The sequence below is a fragment of the Photinus pyralis genome, unplaced genomic scaffold (genome assembly GCF_008802855.1).
Source record: "Photinus pyralis isolate 1611_PpyrPB1 unplaced genomic scaffold, Ppyr1.3 Ppyr1.4_LG6, whole genome shotgun sequence".
Taxonomy (NCBI): Eukaryota; Metazoa; Arthropoda; class Insecta; order Coleoptera; family Lampyridae; genus Photinus; species Photinus pyralis.
The window spans coordinates 13,564,300-13,579,712 of NW_022170663.1; the positions used below are offsets into that span (position 1 = coordinate 13,564,300).

The 15,413-nt window shown below is 36.6% G+C and overlaps 1 protein-coding gene across 6 annotated transcripts in view; it reads right to left on the reverse strand.

Annotated features, from left to right (window-relative positions):
- LOC116174858 (flocculation protein FLO11-like) overlaps window positions 1-15,413 on the reverse strand; it is a 148,889-nt gene that overhangs the window by 82,580 nt on the left and 50,896 nt on the right. For all 6 annotated transcript variants that reach the window (XM_031492882.1, XM_031492880.1, XM_031492879.1 and 3 more), the window contains one exon: window positions 10,688-10,714. The gene's annotated coding sequence lies outside the window, so the exon portion shown is untranslated. The remainder of the gene's footprint in view (window positions 1-10,687; window positions 10,715-15,413) is intronic.

Genomic DNA, 15,413 nt, shown 5'->3' on the forward strand with positions numbered 1-15,413 from the left:
TTGACTTATGAAAACATACAGCAATTATGTGCAATGTATTTATTTAAGGGCCTATTAACAGGGATGTAATTAAATGTTGTTTTTATGCAGGCAAATTTCCTATGTAAATGGATCCGAATGTGTTAATTTAAAATAGGAGCTTCGAATAGGGAAATTTAAGAGTAGTAGTAGAATCAGTATTATTACGGTAAGTTAAGGCCACGATGAAAGTAATTCAAAAATTTATTTGGAAGTCCAGATATTTCGAGTGCCTATCGCGACTCTTCCTCAGTGGGACCACTGTGTAAAACATGTAATTTAAGCAATTGTAATAAAATTAGAGAGTACTTACAATGTGAAATGAAAGAAAGTCCAGATTCCTTTGAATTTTCATTTTCTTCACTTCACATCGTAAGTACTCTCTAATTTTATTACAATTGCTTAAATTACATGTTTTACACAGTGGTCCCACTGAGAAAGAATCGCGATAGGCACTCGAAATATCTGGACTTCCAAATAATTATTTTCATCGTGGCCTAATTTACCCTAATAAACACCACCGCTTTAACCCTCGAAGGCCGATTACTTCCCGCCAAATAGTAGTAGATTTCTTCATTATTTTAAAAAATTAGAACTAGTAAATAGTTTTCGAGTTCGCACTTAGAAAGTCAAAATTTTATTGCCAGGTTCAACCCCCTTATACGCAAAAAGCCTGCTACCAATGTGATTTCCGTCATCATCAAATAGTCAACCATCACCCGCAGGAGGATGCTTTGAAAGGTTTAGGTAAAAAAAATTTTGAAAAAAGACTCCAGACCGCATGATTTAAGGTACTGTCCTCCCTCAACCTTTCTATTCACCAGACACAATTTTTTTAACTTGCCTAATTCAAAATTAGAGCGGAAAGTACACCGTATCGACGCAATAGATGGCATTAAGACAAAGTTGTCACAACCATTAAAGAACGTCAGGAAGAAAGCCGACAGGGGAAAGTAGGGTGCGTTTTTGAATAGAAAAAATAAGGGTTTTAAAATGATTTGGGATCTCTTAATTCGTCAAAATCGATAATGAATCCAGAAGTATTCACCATCGCAGGTGGAACTAATGCATTAATGATAAAAAATGCATTTGCAGAACTAAATTACGATCACTAACAAGTTGATGTCGATTTTAAAGTTCGTACGTACTACGGCACGTAGTTAAAAAAATAAAATTCCCCAAATACAGATTAAATCTCCGGGGTCTTTTAAAAATTGTAATTCACTGGCGTTACATTGTCCTTTACAATCCGAATTACGTGATTTAAATTCGGAATCGTGTAAGTTTGCCCCTTTTTTTTCGTAAATGCAGCGAAAATCGTCACGTAATGCACCTCGAGAAGACAACGCGATTTTTGAAGCGATCCCGTAATTCGGTACGTAAACAGGATCATAGTGCGGATTTAAACTTAATTGATTCTTGCAATGTCGCTTTTAAATTGTATGGTAATTAATTCCGAGCGCGCGCGCTTAATTCCGGACATGATCAAAGCTTAAGCACGTGTTTTATTGTATAAGAGGACGATACAATTTGTATGCCTACCCCTTTATTGACCTCTCTTTAATCTCATAATAAAATGATCTGTTTGGTGGTCAAATGCTTGGGCACTTCGCGAAGGCAAGATTTACATTTTCCTTTCGGAGGAAAATTGCGTCTTGTGTGTCTCTGGGCTCCTATCGAGCATGCGAGAATGATGATAGGGTTTAAATTTTCATAAGAAATAAGTTAGGCGAATTTTACACAAAAGGGAAAGTAGATTTTCCGTACGAGTGCCCTCCGTACGCCAGATCTACGCCGATAACATTGTAACGACGTGCGCTGCCGGTTTCATTGCAGTTTCCACTTGTGTACGGAATCTAATTTATTACGAAATTGGCCAACTGGAAACAAAAATTACGTGTTACGTACTGTTATTGCACCTTTAAATGGCCAATATGCATTTAATTATATTGTAACCAATTGGTAAGGTAATCTAATGATTATTTCTTCACTTTCACAAATTTGAAATGTATTGTAATGCTAATCTCGAAAGTTTTTTTTGTAAGTAGTCATCACTCTCACTATTCCAGTGGATGACAAATTATCACTATTCCTTTTACACAAGTGTATTCACGTAGTTTTCACTGACTTTATGAAAATTGCACATTCTTCAATACTTCTCCTCGATATGTGGATTACTCTTAGTTACTTTTTATCACACTAAAGAAATTTAAATTCTTATTGCCGTGGTGAAAATTTAAGGATATTTTTAAACCATAAATCGAATAATTATTTTCAAACTCTTATCACGAACTGACTAAAAATCTCTCCCTTACCAAAACTTAATGAAAAATGTTTTCCATTTGATAACATTCTTCCTTCCTCACATCGTCCGGTGTAACTTCATAGGAATCGAGTTCGCAAAACTCTTTGCCTCTTGGCTAACCATGGGAGGTACTTCGACCATCGTTTGCGTAAACATTCCACTAAGAACTGGCTGTGCTTTCGGGACTTTTTAAGTATTGATCGGTTTTCCATTTCTGTTGCAATGGTTGGACCCCCTACACATGGAATGTTGAGCAGGTGATTTGGAGTAACGGCACCGTTGTCTTCCGGTGAATTTGACATATAAGTGAGCAGCCGGGAGTTGAGAATACCGACTGAGAAGAATGTTCTTAGGGTGTTCTCCTTTGGGGTTGCTCATTCAAGATTTTTTTGACGAGCCCTACCATCCGTTCCTAGCTTACTCCCATATGAAGTGAACGGGGGCAAATAATCATTCTTTTAGTTGTCAAAAAATTAGAGATGTCGGACTGATTAAACTTATTGGAATTGTCCTGAATAGTTTCACTGGGCCAACATAAAATTTTCCAGCAACGAATTAAACTTTAATACTTTCCCCTGTGTTTATTCTGAGGAAAATGTGGAGTTGAATTGACGTAGCATTCAGGATTAAGTGGGCTGTATCCCTGGCTGTATCATTCGTTCGATTTTCAGTGTTGAGACTTGTTCCAATTCCTGGATCCAATTCTTCCAATATGGTATAACTGCTTCCTGTATTTCGTCGTACCAATCTATCATCGTCTGGAATCTGCAAACTAACTGTAGGATGAACAATCCTTTCATCTTGATGGCTGCAAGAAAACCAAGGGGATCAAAAAGTCATAACAAACCTTGTCATTTTCCTTCTGGTTGTCCTTCCTATTTCTTCCATAAATTACTTTGGAATCCGGTTGAAGTTTAAACTAAACTTGAGGCAATCTCTCACAGGATGCCATAGAATTCCTAATGTCTTTTGACACGAAATTCCACTCTTGTTGACAATATTTTTATTTTTCACTTCACATAAATTTTCAGGTATTGCCTGCAATGGGGAATTCCATTTAACTAAAGGGAAGCCTCCGTCTTCCAAAACTCTGCACATATCTTGTATTTTGATGGCGTCTTTTTGGAACTCTCTTCCTTTTTTGCCACTGCCTGTGCCCAAACCGCATTCCTCGCTGGCTTCGGAACCGTTTCCGGTCGCACTCTCAGCAGATTTTGGGACAAGATAACCCTTATCAATGTAATCTTTGATTCTGGAGATCTATCCGCAATGTGGTAACTGAAGGGTCATCCTTCCACAGGAGTTTAGTTCCCCATCGATTGCCTTTCTTGACTGTAGTTGAAGAATTTTCATAGCAATCTCATCTTCTTTACTTTGGAGTTATTGGAGCAGGTTTCGCTCCAAAAGATTCAAGAGAAATAATTCTTCCATGATGTGCTCTAAATTAGATATAATTTTTCGACTCAGGGACATGTAGTGAAACTGCTTAGCAATATCAATTGCCATACCATCCAATTGCTGCAGAGTGCAGGGGTTATCCCAGGATCCAGTTGCAATATTTCACGCGTAGTGAACCGTGTTGATGCCTTCATACCAAGGACCATTTCCGGATGGACGTTATTCACTGACATTACTTTCATTCCTCTGAGATGAGGGTACTTCTTACGGAAAGCTTCCGCATCAAAAATGCGAGGACGTAGATTTAATTTTCTTGATAGTTGATCGCTCTCCATTTGGCCCAAATCAGTGAGCTTCTTCTATCATGCTGAATGATGCAACGCTGTCGAGGAGATGAACAGCTTCATTTCCTTTTGGTTCTTTGACGAGGCTTTTGATTATCGGCAAATTATCTGACGAACCCGTTGTAGTGATTGAATCTTCTTCATCAAGTGCAGATCGATCATGTTTCTTTTGAACATTTACAGGTGAATATGAACATTCGCCTTCACTTGATTCAACTTTGAAAACTGTGGAATTTTTCAGATGAAGAAGCATATACTCTTGCCATATTCATCCTTCTTACATTTCCGGCTTTGGTCAGGACACCTACTAGACCAATGGCCTGGTTGAAGACAAAGAAAACACAACTTGCTTTGTTGAGCGATGTTTCTTCTATTTTCAACCTTGCGAAACTTTATGCTTCTTGATCTCCTTCGATCATTATTTCTTCTTGATTTTGCGTAATATTTTCCCTTTCAAGATTATACACAATCTTGAGAGATTCTTCTTCTAAGAACAATTTGCTCAGATTTCGTAGCAGATCTTCCAGTCTACTTTCTAAACATTTCCAGGTGCGTAAAGTTAGCACCACCAAGTTTTCCAATCGAGCTGAAATGTTGCACACGTTTAGTGCTATAATCGTGCTATTTCGTGCTTTAATACCAAAATTCATGCTGCATAACAAAACAAGATATCTAAAAAAAACTGTTGGTGGTGCTAACTTTACACTAGCACCACCAAGCTTTTTAATCTGTCTGTAATTTTGTCATAATTTAGTGCCCAATTCGTGATATTTCGTGCTGTAATACAAGAATTCGTGCTACATGTTGTAAAAAGTTATTGTAAATCAACTGTGGTGGTGCTAAATTTACACTAGCACAACCAAATTGTCCGTTTAAGATAAAACGTAAAAAAAATTTAGTGCTCAATTCGTGCTATTTCGTGCTGAAATTCGAGCATTCGTGCTACATATTTTAAGCAGTTATTAGAAAAAAACCGTGGTGGTGCTAACTTTACACTAGCACCACCACGCTGTCCAAATGTAATAAAACTTTGAAAACATTTAGTGCTAAATTCGTGCTATTTCGTGCTGCAGAACTAACATTCGTGCTTGAAATTTTAAAAAAATATAGCACCAAAAGTGTGATTGAGCTAACTTTACACTAGCAGTAGCACCCTTATGCCTCCCGATCAAGATAAAAGGGTAAAATATACTTTACCTATATGTTTAAAAAATACCTCCAAGTTTCCTTCACGCCAACTCACATTATGCCTTTAAGCTTGAGTGTTCTCAGGGCGCTTCTCCTTTGAAATTACTTGGACGCGTCTTTCAATTCTTTTATTGACGTCTTTGTAGCCTTCTCTACCAACCTTCTAGAAGATTCCTTGTATCCCTTTCAGTATCCTCAGGGTCTTCTTGACGCTTTTTCCTTTGAGACTTCTTGGGTGCGCCTTTTGTAGAATTCCTTCGCACCCCCTTCTTGCCCCTTGCCTTTCATGGGCTTTTCCTTCGAACCTGTTTCGCGTATCGACATCTTCATGATCTTGGGGATCTACCTAGGAAACATTTGAATTTTCGCGATCTCAATATTTAGTAAAATTAATATTTTCAAAAAAGAAGAAACCTGTAAAGTTGAGGTCACTCCTGATAGCCATAAAAGATGAATCTATTTTGTACTTTAAACCAAGCAAAATTGCGTAGTTGATCGATCTTGATTTCAGTTTCTTCGAATATGCGCATCCGTTTATATATACTGTTATTACTGGGTGCGTCCGGTGCTACCTCTAATTCCAGTCCCCCAACCTTTCTGGATTTCGCAAACTTTACGGCGACAGAAGCGCAGATTAGGAACAAGTGTCCGTCCAGTTCCGTCTTTGACAAGTTGAAGGTAAAACCGAAACGCGATCACGCACTTAGTGAATTTGTTAACTTAGGCCGGGTACGAAGAGTTTCAACTGGACACGATTCTAAATGAATCGAAATCGTACCGAAAAAATACTTATTGAAAAATGGATCAAAAAAAGCAGTATATCAAGAACGGGCGTATTTACTTCAAAGTATTTACACAAAAACAACTTTGAAAGGAGGTACTGTTTTAATTGATTGTGCGTGCAACGTAACACATATAGTTAACAGCTTATTATCTGACATCCCTAGTGGCACAGAAAGTAGATGGTGCAACAATCAATTTTGTTTAAGAGAAAACATCAACAGAAATATAGGTATCTTCCCTATTTTAGAAACTGTTTTAGAAGACGGTATTGCGAATCTTGAGTTTGCAATCAAGGAAGGACTTAAAGTGCCTGAGAAAGATTGTTTTCAATGTGTTTCTTCTGCAATGACACAGTTTGCTCAGACAAACGTCAACTCTAAATCTAAAAGTGATGCGCTAAGTAATATTTCATCGTATCAAAGGAAAATTGTACAAGAGGTCAAACCAGGACCTCACATTTTTATAGAATTAGATATGTCCTTAGGTAATCTCAACAATCTATGTGAATTAAAAAAAATACCTTCAACAATAACACTAAATAATACAGTGTATACTTTACGAGGTGTTGTTCATTACATTCCTCCTGTAAAAGGAACGATGGGTCACTATGTGTCTTATTGTCGTCGAATAGATGGAATATGGGAGATTTTTGACGATCTCAAGTCAAAAGTTTTAAGAACAACAACAGAGGAAGTAGTAAACCCTCATCTTCTTTATTACACGGTATAAGTGTGTTTATGTTATAGGAATTAAAAGATTTGTTTTTTTTTTGTTTACATACATTTATATATTATATTTGTTAGAATATGTATTGATTTTTTAGAAATTACATACGAGTAAAACAACAAAATAACTTTACAAATAGTAGTATACATCTTCACCTTTCAAAGCAGAAGTATTCTAGCAGACATTGAACTTTTATAGAAATTTCTATCAAAACTAGTTATGGTATAACCTTCTGTGATGTGTAGCACAAATGCTTGAGGTTGAGTTTTAGCACAAAATAGCAAAAATTAGAAATTAAATGGTTAATTAACTGTTTAAAATATATAGCACGCATTCTTGTATTGCAGCACAAAATGGCACGAATTGGACACCAAATTTTTTTTAGTTTTTATCCCAATCGGACAGCTTGGTTGTGCTAGTGTTAATTGAGCACCACCACAGTTTTTTACAATAACTTTTTACAACGTGTAGCACAAATTCTTGTATTACAGCACGAAAGAGCACTAAATAAGCACTAAATTATGACAAAATTACAAATAGATTATAAAACATGGTGGTGCTAGTGTAAAGTTAGCACCACCACGGTTTTTTTCTAATAACTGCTTAAAATATGTAGCACGAATGCTGGAATTTCAGCACGAAATAGCACGAATTGAGCACTAAATTTTTTTAAAGTTTTATCTTAAACGGACAATTTGGTTGTGCTAGTGTAAATTTAGCACCACCACAGTTGATTTACAATAACTTTTTACAACATGTAGCACGAATTCTTGTATTACAGCACGAAATATCACGAATTGGGCACTAAATTATGACAAAATTACAGACAGATTAAAAAGCATGGTGGTGCTAGTGTAAAGTTAGCACCACCAACAGTTTTTTTTAGATATCTTGTTTTGTTATGCAGCATGAATTTTGGTATTAAAGCACGAAATAGCATGATTATAGCCCTAAACGTGTGCAACATTTCAGCTCGATTGGAAAACTTGGTGGTGCTAACTTTACGCACCTAACATTTCCTTGTTTCTCTTCCAGTGCTGTCGCTACCAGCTGAAGTGGCTATATTTAACTTTTTTTTGTAGTAGATGACACTTGCCATTGGAATTGGAAATTGAGAATTTCACTTGTTAAACTCGAAATTTAACTTCTTCTGTAAGCGTCGGAACATGCTACTTGTTGCTGGCCTGATTTTTTCTTAGTGGTCCCATATATTTCCCATAAGTCATTCAAATTTAAAACACCACGAGCAATAATTTCCTCTAGCTTGCCTCACGGTACGCAAAACAATATATTATAATATACACCTAAAGACTGGTCACGTACCTACTCCCACAACAAATCCCTATTGCATTCGTGAAATCCATAACTCAATGTTCACATTGCGTTTATGAAAATATTACAATTTACCGTACAATACAAGCAATCAAACCTAAGCATCCACTTATAGTAACTCATTGCTTTCTTTCCCTAACGATAACTACCTTAGTGAATTTATAGCGCTAATGTAAACGCAGCACGATTTTTGCAGGTTAGTACGATTATAAATTAACAAGGTATTCACTACAACAAAAAACGAGATACGTTAAAATTTAAAACGTCATTTTGACCTAATTAGTGTTCCACATACAACGTGCATGCCAAATTAAGTTATAATTGTATTCAAATACAATTAAATTAGGAACTTAATTTGGAATGCTGCTTTCTGGACTTTTTTTATGCCGAATAAGCTGGAATTATGAATTTTGTTCCTAATCTTTCTTTTGCGTAATTTTCTATTGGTTTTCGGTACAGATATGAAAATAACTAATTCACATTGTATATTTTTACTGAAGTTTTAATAAGGGGAGCCGAGTACGTATTTAAAGTAGTATTCAAATAACGTCCGGAGAAGTTCCAAAATTTGCGACTGTCCTTTTATATAATTTTTCCAGTAACCATAGGACATATAGGGTGTACTCAACCGATTTACGAGGGCTCGTTTTTATATTCCCGGACGAAGCATGAAAACAAGAACAAAATTTTATTTTTTAATATACATAGTTCGCCTGCTTTTGAATACAGATTTAACAATGTTTCAATAACATCTTTATCCCAGTATAAAAATAGTCATTGGGTTTTTCCACAAAATGGCCCTCAACAGATGCTATAAGTTCGTCGTTGTCCCTAAATTTTGTCCCCCTTCGTGTTTTCTTGAGATTTGGGAACAAAAGGAGTAGGGTAGTAACGCCAGGTATCCTTGCATTTGAGTATTATTATTATTCTGCTTTCAGCCAAGTTGGTGTTGTGCCTTTAAATGCCCTAGATCTTTATTAAACCCTAACTCATACAACTGTTTTTCTTCTACGACGCTCGAGTAAATCGTAGACTCCCCTGCTATTCATTTCACCTCGTTTGGAAGCCATTTGTTTTATTTTTGAATGAAATTCCCATCGACTTCAGTTATCCTTTGACTACAGGTATTGTTTATGTTCAACCCTTTCAATTTCTTTACCCTTTTAGCTATATCAAGAACATATATGCAAGAGGGTCCTTTTGCAGGAGATGGTGTGATGACCTCTTTGGTTTTACGAGAGGAAAACAACTATACCAAATTAATTAGTTTGTACCTGACCACTCTACTTCACAAATATGCCGATAGATAGATAGATATCCAATTAAAATACCAACTTTGGCTTTTTTTACTGTGACATTTTGTCTCCCAGACATCCAGAACCCAGTGATCAAACAATGCTCTACAGAAATTAAAAGGCGCAACTTTCAATTCCACCAAAACCTTACAGATTGGTTCTTGAAATTCCACTAGCCACGCAATTTATTGGAAAATCGCCCCTCTAAACACCATGTAAATGTTCTATTATAAGATGTAATGCTAACCTGCTCTAACCCTTAAAATTCAAAAAAGTTCAACTTTACCCTCTAAAATATTTTTCACTCGCAGGTACCAATCGTTTCTGGACCTGAAGGTACCTTGCTTATTAAAATAAATAAATAAAAAAGGATTCCATGTTTTTTTCTGCTTTGTCTTCTACTGTTACCAGCTCATTAAAATTCCTAGTTTTCCTCGGTCGTAGTAATTGTTGCTTGCTTGGCTTAGTGAATGTAATGGGAAAAACAGAGCCTGTATTTTTCACCTTTCTTGATGACTTGTAGAGATTGTCGAATCTCCCGATTTGGGTGATAATTAAATTACGTTGTGTATGTACCTCTTTTTAAATGTAAATTGCAAAGCTTAAAAGATGCCATTGTCTTAATGAGAACCATATAAATTTTAATTATGAATTAGTCAAAACAACAAACACATTACGTATGTTTGTGCTCGTTTTTCACAGTCAAAATTGCGCAATTGTTTTCAGTCTGAAGCGACGTACCTATTGGCAAATCGACTTTTCGCGATTGATTCATACTTTCTACAGTGAAGGGACCTCACTCCATACTGACAATATCCCTAAAACCCTTGTCAAAGAAAATTAAATCCAAGATGCAACTTTTGTAGTGCGTTATATTTTATAGGAAATTGAGATGTTTCGGTAGTCTTTATTGTTTTTTATGAGGCCCATTGTGCAAGATTTACAATTAACGCACTTGCACGACCTTTAACAATTGGAGTAATAAAGTAATTGGAGGTGATAGACGTAAAATCACGATAGTAACGGGTTATAAAGTTTTTACGTTGCCTAAACGATTCAGATTTATAGCGTTTCAGCTTCAAGAAGCTTTCCAAAGCCTTTTGCATTATACACCCTAAGGGTTGTCGTAAACTAAATTTAATAATATTACTAGCGAACGTACTGCCGAATTCAGGATTTCGCATTTTTTTGTCCGAAATAATCCGATTTAACACTTTGATGCATCCTTCTGGTACCTACAGCAAAATGTCAGTGACGTAGTGACCAGTAGTGAATACCGTGTCACAAGAGCTACTCACCTAAACTAAGTTCACCATTATCACGATCTGCAACAAGAAAAAACTTTAGTTCACAAAACACTTCAGTTAACAACTTTCTCTTCGCCACAAATTAGTGCGTCCAGTTTTCCTTAATAAGCGCGTACCTTGAACCTAATCGACAACATTACGTAACAACGAACTGTTAAAGTAGGCCGACTGTCCGGAACGTTATCATCACGAATTCTCTGATAATACTGGCGAAGTACCGAGGTCACGAGTACTGCCAATTTGCATTTGCCTTTCGCAAGACAATGGGCATAAATTAAAAGTGAGAATTTTTGAGAATTTTGTGAGGTTGATGATTTTTGGGTAAACGCGAACGTGTGAACATTACGTAATTTCACTTGAGGATCAGTTTCTTTAATTTTTCTTTGGCTAAATCCGACATACACAATTTTTTAATGAATAAAAGAAGCATAGATTCGTCCTTGTTGTTCAAACTGCCGCGGTGCAATTGTTTGTATTCGATTTTGGGTTCTATTTGCAAGACTTTCTGGATCGGGAAACAGAAGGACTTGGGGGAAGCAAATTTTTATTTAAATAGCCGCTTTTTAATTTGTTTATTTATTAAATTGTTAAGAATTTACGTATTGTAAGATAAGGAACATCATTAGCGTAATTTGTAATAAGTTTATCTCATGCTTTTTCTCCTTTCGTAGATAAGAGTTGCTTATCACTAACACTTAATTTCATTTGAAACAAATGTTTGTCGCAGGTGGGCGTCTAGATTTGAGAATTGTGCATATTTTAATAATAGAGTTATAAAATGGGATGGAAGAGATTGAAATCTATTATACAGAAGAGAAAGTGTTTTAACGTGGCCGGTTACCCTTTTGAACTAAATGTGAAGTAATGTTTGATCAAGCGCTTGCATGTATGGTTTCTTGTCACTGGCACTGTCGCCACGTTTCATTACAGCAAATATTGAATAAATTTGTGCTGTGTTTAAATGAACAGTTTTATATCAGTTTCGTATTAGAGCCCCCCAAGTTACGACCTGTATAGTATATTTTATGGGTTTAATGCAAATTGGCTATTGTGAGGAACTTGATTTTTGAGCTAGCTGGATAGGTGTTTTATGGGTGTCATAGTGACCGCATGCCATTGCTACAGCATTATTTATTTGGCGCCCGACGTGGAGAAATGTGAAATTTTGGTCAAATTTGCTCATTTAAATTCAAATTGGGAAAGTTTTTGTAGTGGGTTAAATTATCTCTGGTACCCAGACGTTTATTTAATCAGGATTTCTTACAGGATGAGTTACAGGGGTAGGTAGAGTTTAAAAAAATGATTTGGATAAAGAAAAACGTCGTTTAAAAAAGAAGAAACAAGTAATAATGCCGATGCAGGCACCGGAAGGGCATTTCGCCGCGCTCATCGAGACAATGGAAGCAATAAGGACATCGGTGGCGTAATTGAATGAAACATTGGACACGAAGATGGCTGTGCAGAATGCGGAACTAAATGAAATCAAAGAAGTAGATGGATACCGGAGGGAGACGGACCAGAAAATGGACCAGGTTGAGAGTCACATTCAAATCCAAGCAAAGGAACGCGATACGGAAGATTAGAAGGAGGTTCAAGAGACTATAATGTAAAGATAGTCATTTAGAAGACAGTCACAAGGAACCCGATGAGCTGAAAGAAGAGAACGAAAAAGTAAAAGAATCGAATGGTGTCAAAGAAGAAACAAATGATGTAGAGGACAAAACGCGAACATGGGTCTGCAGAAAAAAAATGAGAGCACAGCCAGAAAACAGGGTGAGGATACAGAAACCACTAAGGATACAAAAAATTCTGATGAAAGAATATATGAAACTAATAAGATCGATACCGTAGAAGATACGAGTCAAGAAAAACAGAAAAGTGCGGACGTTTGGCGCGTTCCGTCGTTGATTGGCGATTTTTTAGAAAATTCTCAAAGAAGGAGTTTATTTTATGGTGAAAGTGGTGTTTCCGTAAATGGATGAAGAGTGTGTACATCTTATTATACTAAATTACGGGCAGCAAGCTTTACTTGTTTTGTTAAAAATGCAGTTCGTCATTATTTCGTAATAGTTCTGTGCAGAAGCAAATTATCCAAAGTTGTGTGAGAACTATAACGCGTGTTGCCCGATTACGGAAAGAGTTTCGTCGAAATGAAAAAGGAAGCAGTCGCAGTACAGCGAGACTTTTCGTTGAGGTTCTCTTTTAAAAGTTAAAAGTTTCTACCGTCCGAACAGCTACCGAAAATTTGTTCATCTTATTCATCAAGCCAGCTTTGTTTTTCATATAATTCTGTGTTACAAAGCAAAGTAAAGTACAGACACTGTCAGTGTTTCTATGTTTCTATGTTACGGGTACCAAATGTTCCAGTTCCAGTTTTTTTACGGTTACGATCTTGATGAAACTGCTCATTCAGGGAAACTTTCTTAATTAAAAAAATGAACAAGAAGTGTATAAATCAGATTTTTTTACGATCCGGATAAAATTGCTCATCTCTAGGGCAGCATTTTTTAATTCGAACAAAAGCAGTTAGGAGGAGTTCTAAAATCTATCGACAAGCTTTTTGACTTTTACGTTCAATTTTCGTGGTAGACTGATGCCAGCAGTCAGTCACTAACCCTATAACGATTTGGGATGTACTTAATCCGATTTACGGGTAGTGTCGGGGCGAAACTTCGATTCGCCGAAGCGAAGGACCTCTCAAAACCATTAAGGGCACACGTCTGGTTGCCTGGGGCTCAAGTAGAATCGAAGAAGATTCGAAATCCAAAACTCTGGAGTTACAATCAGCAATATCGCCAATTGGCGTGTGACAAACGGAAAGGAGGACTTCAAGGAACAAACTCTGATTGTCCAAACTCCACGTGAACTTCACGAGGATGACGCTCAACCTCCTCTCCAGCGAAGTTGATGCGCGAGGAGCTAACAAGCATGGAGTGCGAAGACTCAACAGCAGTTACGAGGCTCTCAGGGCCACAACCAACTCTTCCAGCCACTGTACTTCAGTAGGTAAACCCGGTTTTACTATTTTATTAATGGTAAAAGTGGCACAAATTAAGCTGCATGACAGTAGAACGGCATCTGCCACCTCTTGTGCATACAAGAGCAAAGGTTATATTGGTACAAGAACTTTGGACCACATACCACCCTTATGATCAACCTTATCCAAAACTAAGCATAGAAGTTACCAAACTAGTGGAACATTGTCAGCAGTTTTGCTTCAGTCACACTTTTTGGGATCAAAGACCCTCGCTCAAAATCATCAATTGCTCTAGAATCACTTCTCAGGGGGAACAGAGGAGATTGTCGGTGTACAGAATTGGACTGGGACTATCAGCCCGTTATGCAGGGGTGAGGAAGAAGAAACACCCAAATTCCAAAATTACAGAAGAGGAAGTTTGCCCTATCAAAATCCTGGACTTTGTTAAGGTACAGGTATTCTTGGAGGGTGGATAATACCGGGAAGTACAATAGACCAAAAGGTATCTGTTACTCTAACAAAAAAAACCTCATGCTCTCCTCACGTAGGTTCAAGCAAAACTCACGAAAGAGCACTTGATCGAAAATTGCACGACAGAACCATTACACGATTTTTCTGGAAACCCCAACGGGGAATTAGCATCGTCCATCTTAAAACTAAGAAAGATGAAGACAAAACTTCCGTCAGAGAGGGTCACAGACCACTGTCGGTGTACAGAATTGGACTGGGACTATCAGCCCGTTATGCAGGGGTTGTGGTGAGCAAGAAGAAACACCGAAATGCGAAAATTTCAAAAGAGAAAGTTTGCTCTATCAAAATCCGGGACTTTGTTAAAGATACAGGGTGGATAATACCGGGAAGTACAATAGAGCAAAAGACTAGGGGGAAACAAGTACCAGTTTTGGTGTACACCAAAAATTCAAATTCAAATTAATTCACGTTAATTCAAATTAATTCAGGTTAATTCAAATTAATTCAGGTTAATTCAAATTAATTCACATTAATTCGCGTTAATTCAAATTAATTCACGTTAATTCAAATTAATTCAGATGGGTGTACACCATAAATTCAAAGTTGTTTCCCGAGGGGGAAACAAGTACCATTTTTGGTGTACACCAAAAATTCAAATTCAAATTAATTCACGTTAATTCAAATTAATTCACGTTAGTTCAAATTAATTCGCGTTAATTCAAATCAATTCAGGTTAATTCAAATTAATTCATTAATTCGCGTTAATTCAAATTAATTCACGTTAATTCAAATTAATTCAAATTAATTCAGATGGGTGTACACCATACATTCAAAGTTGTTTCCCGAGGGGGAAACAAGTACCATTTTTGGTGTACACCAAAAATTCAAATTCAAATTAATTCACGTTAATTCAAATTAATTCAGGTTAATTCAAATTAATTCACATTAATTCGCGTAAATTCAAATTAATTCACGTTAATTCAAATTAATTCAGATGGGTGTACACCATAAATTCAAAGTTGTTTCCCCCTAGGCAAAAGATCATAGTGCAGTAATCGACTGGGACCACCCCTAATACAATAATAATAACAAGGCAGGTAACTATCGAGTAATTGGTGATTTTTGATGCCTATGTACAAACTCTGATTTTGGGGACGGATCAAATAGATCCATTAACCTTATTGATTTTTATTTCTCCGATTGGAGGGTAGTATTTAGAAACAATTTTCTGATTGGAAGAACATAGAAAATGTGGCATTTATTAATTGT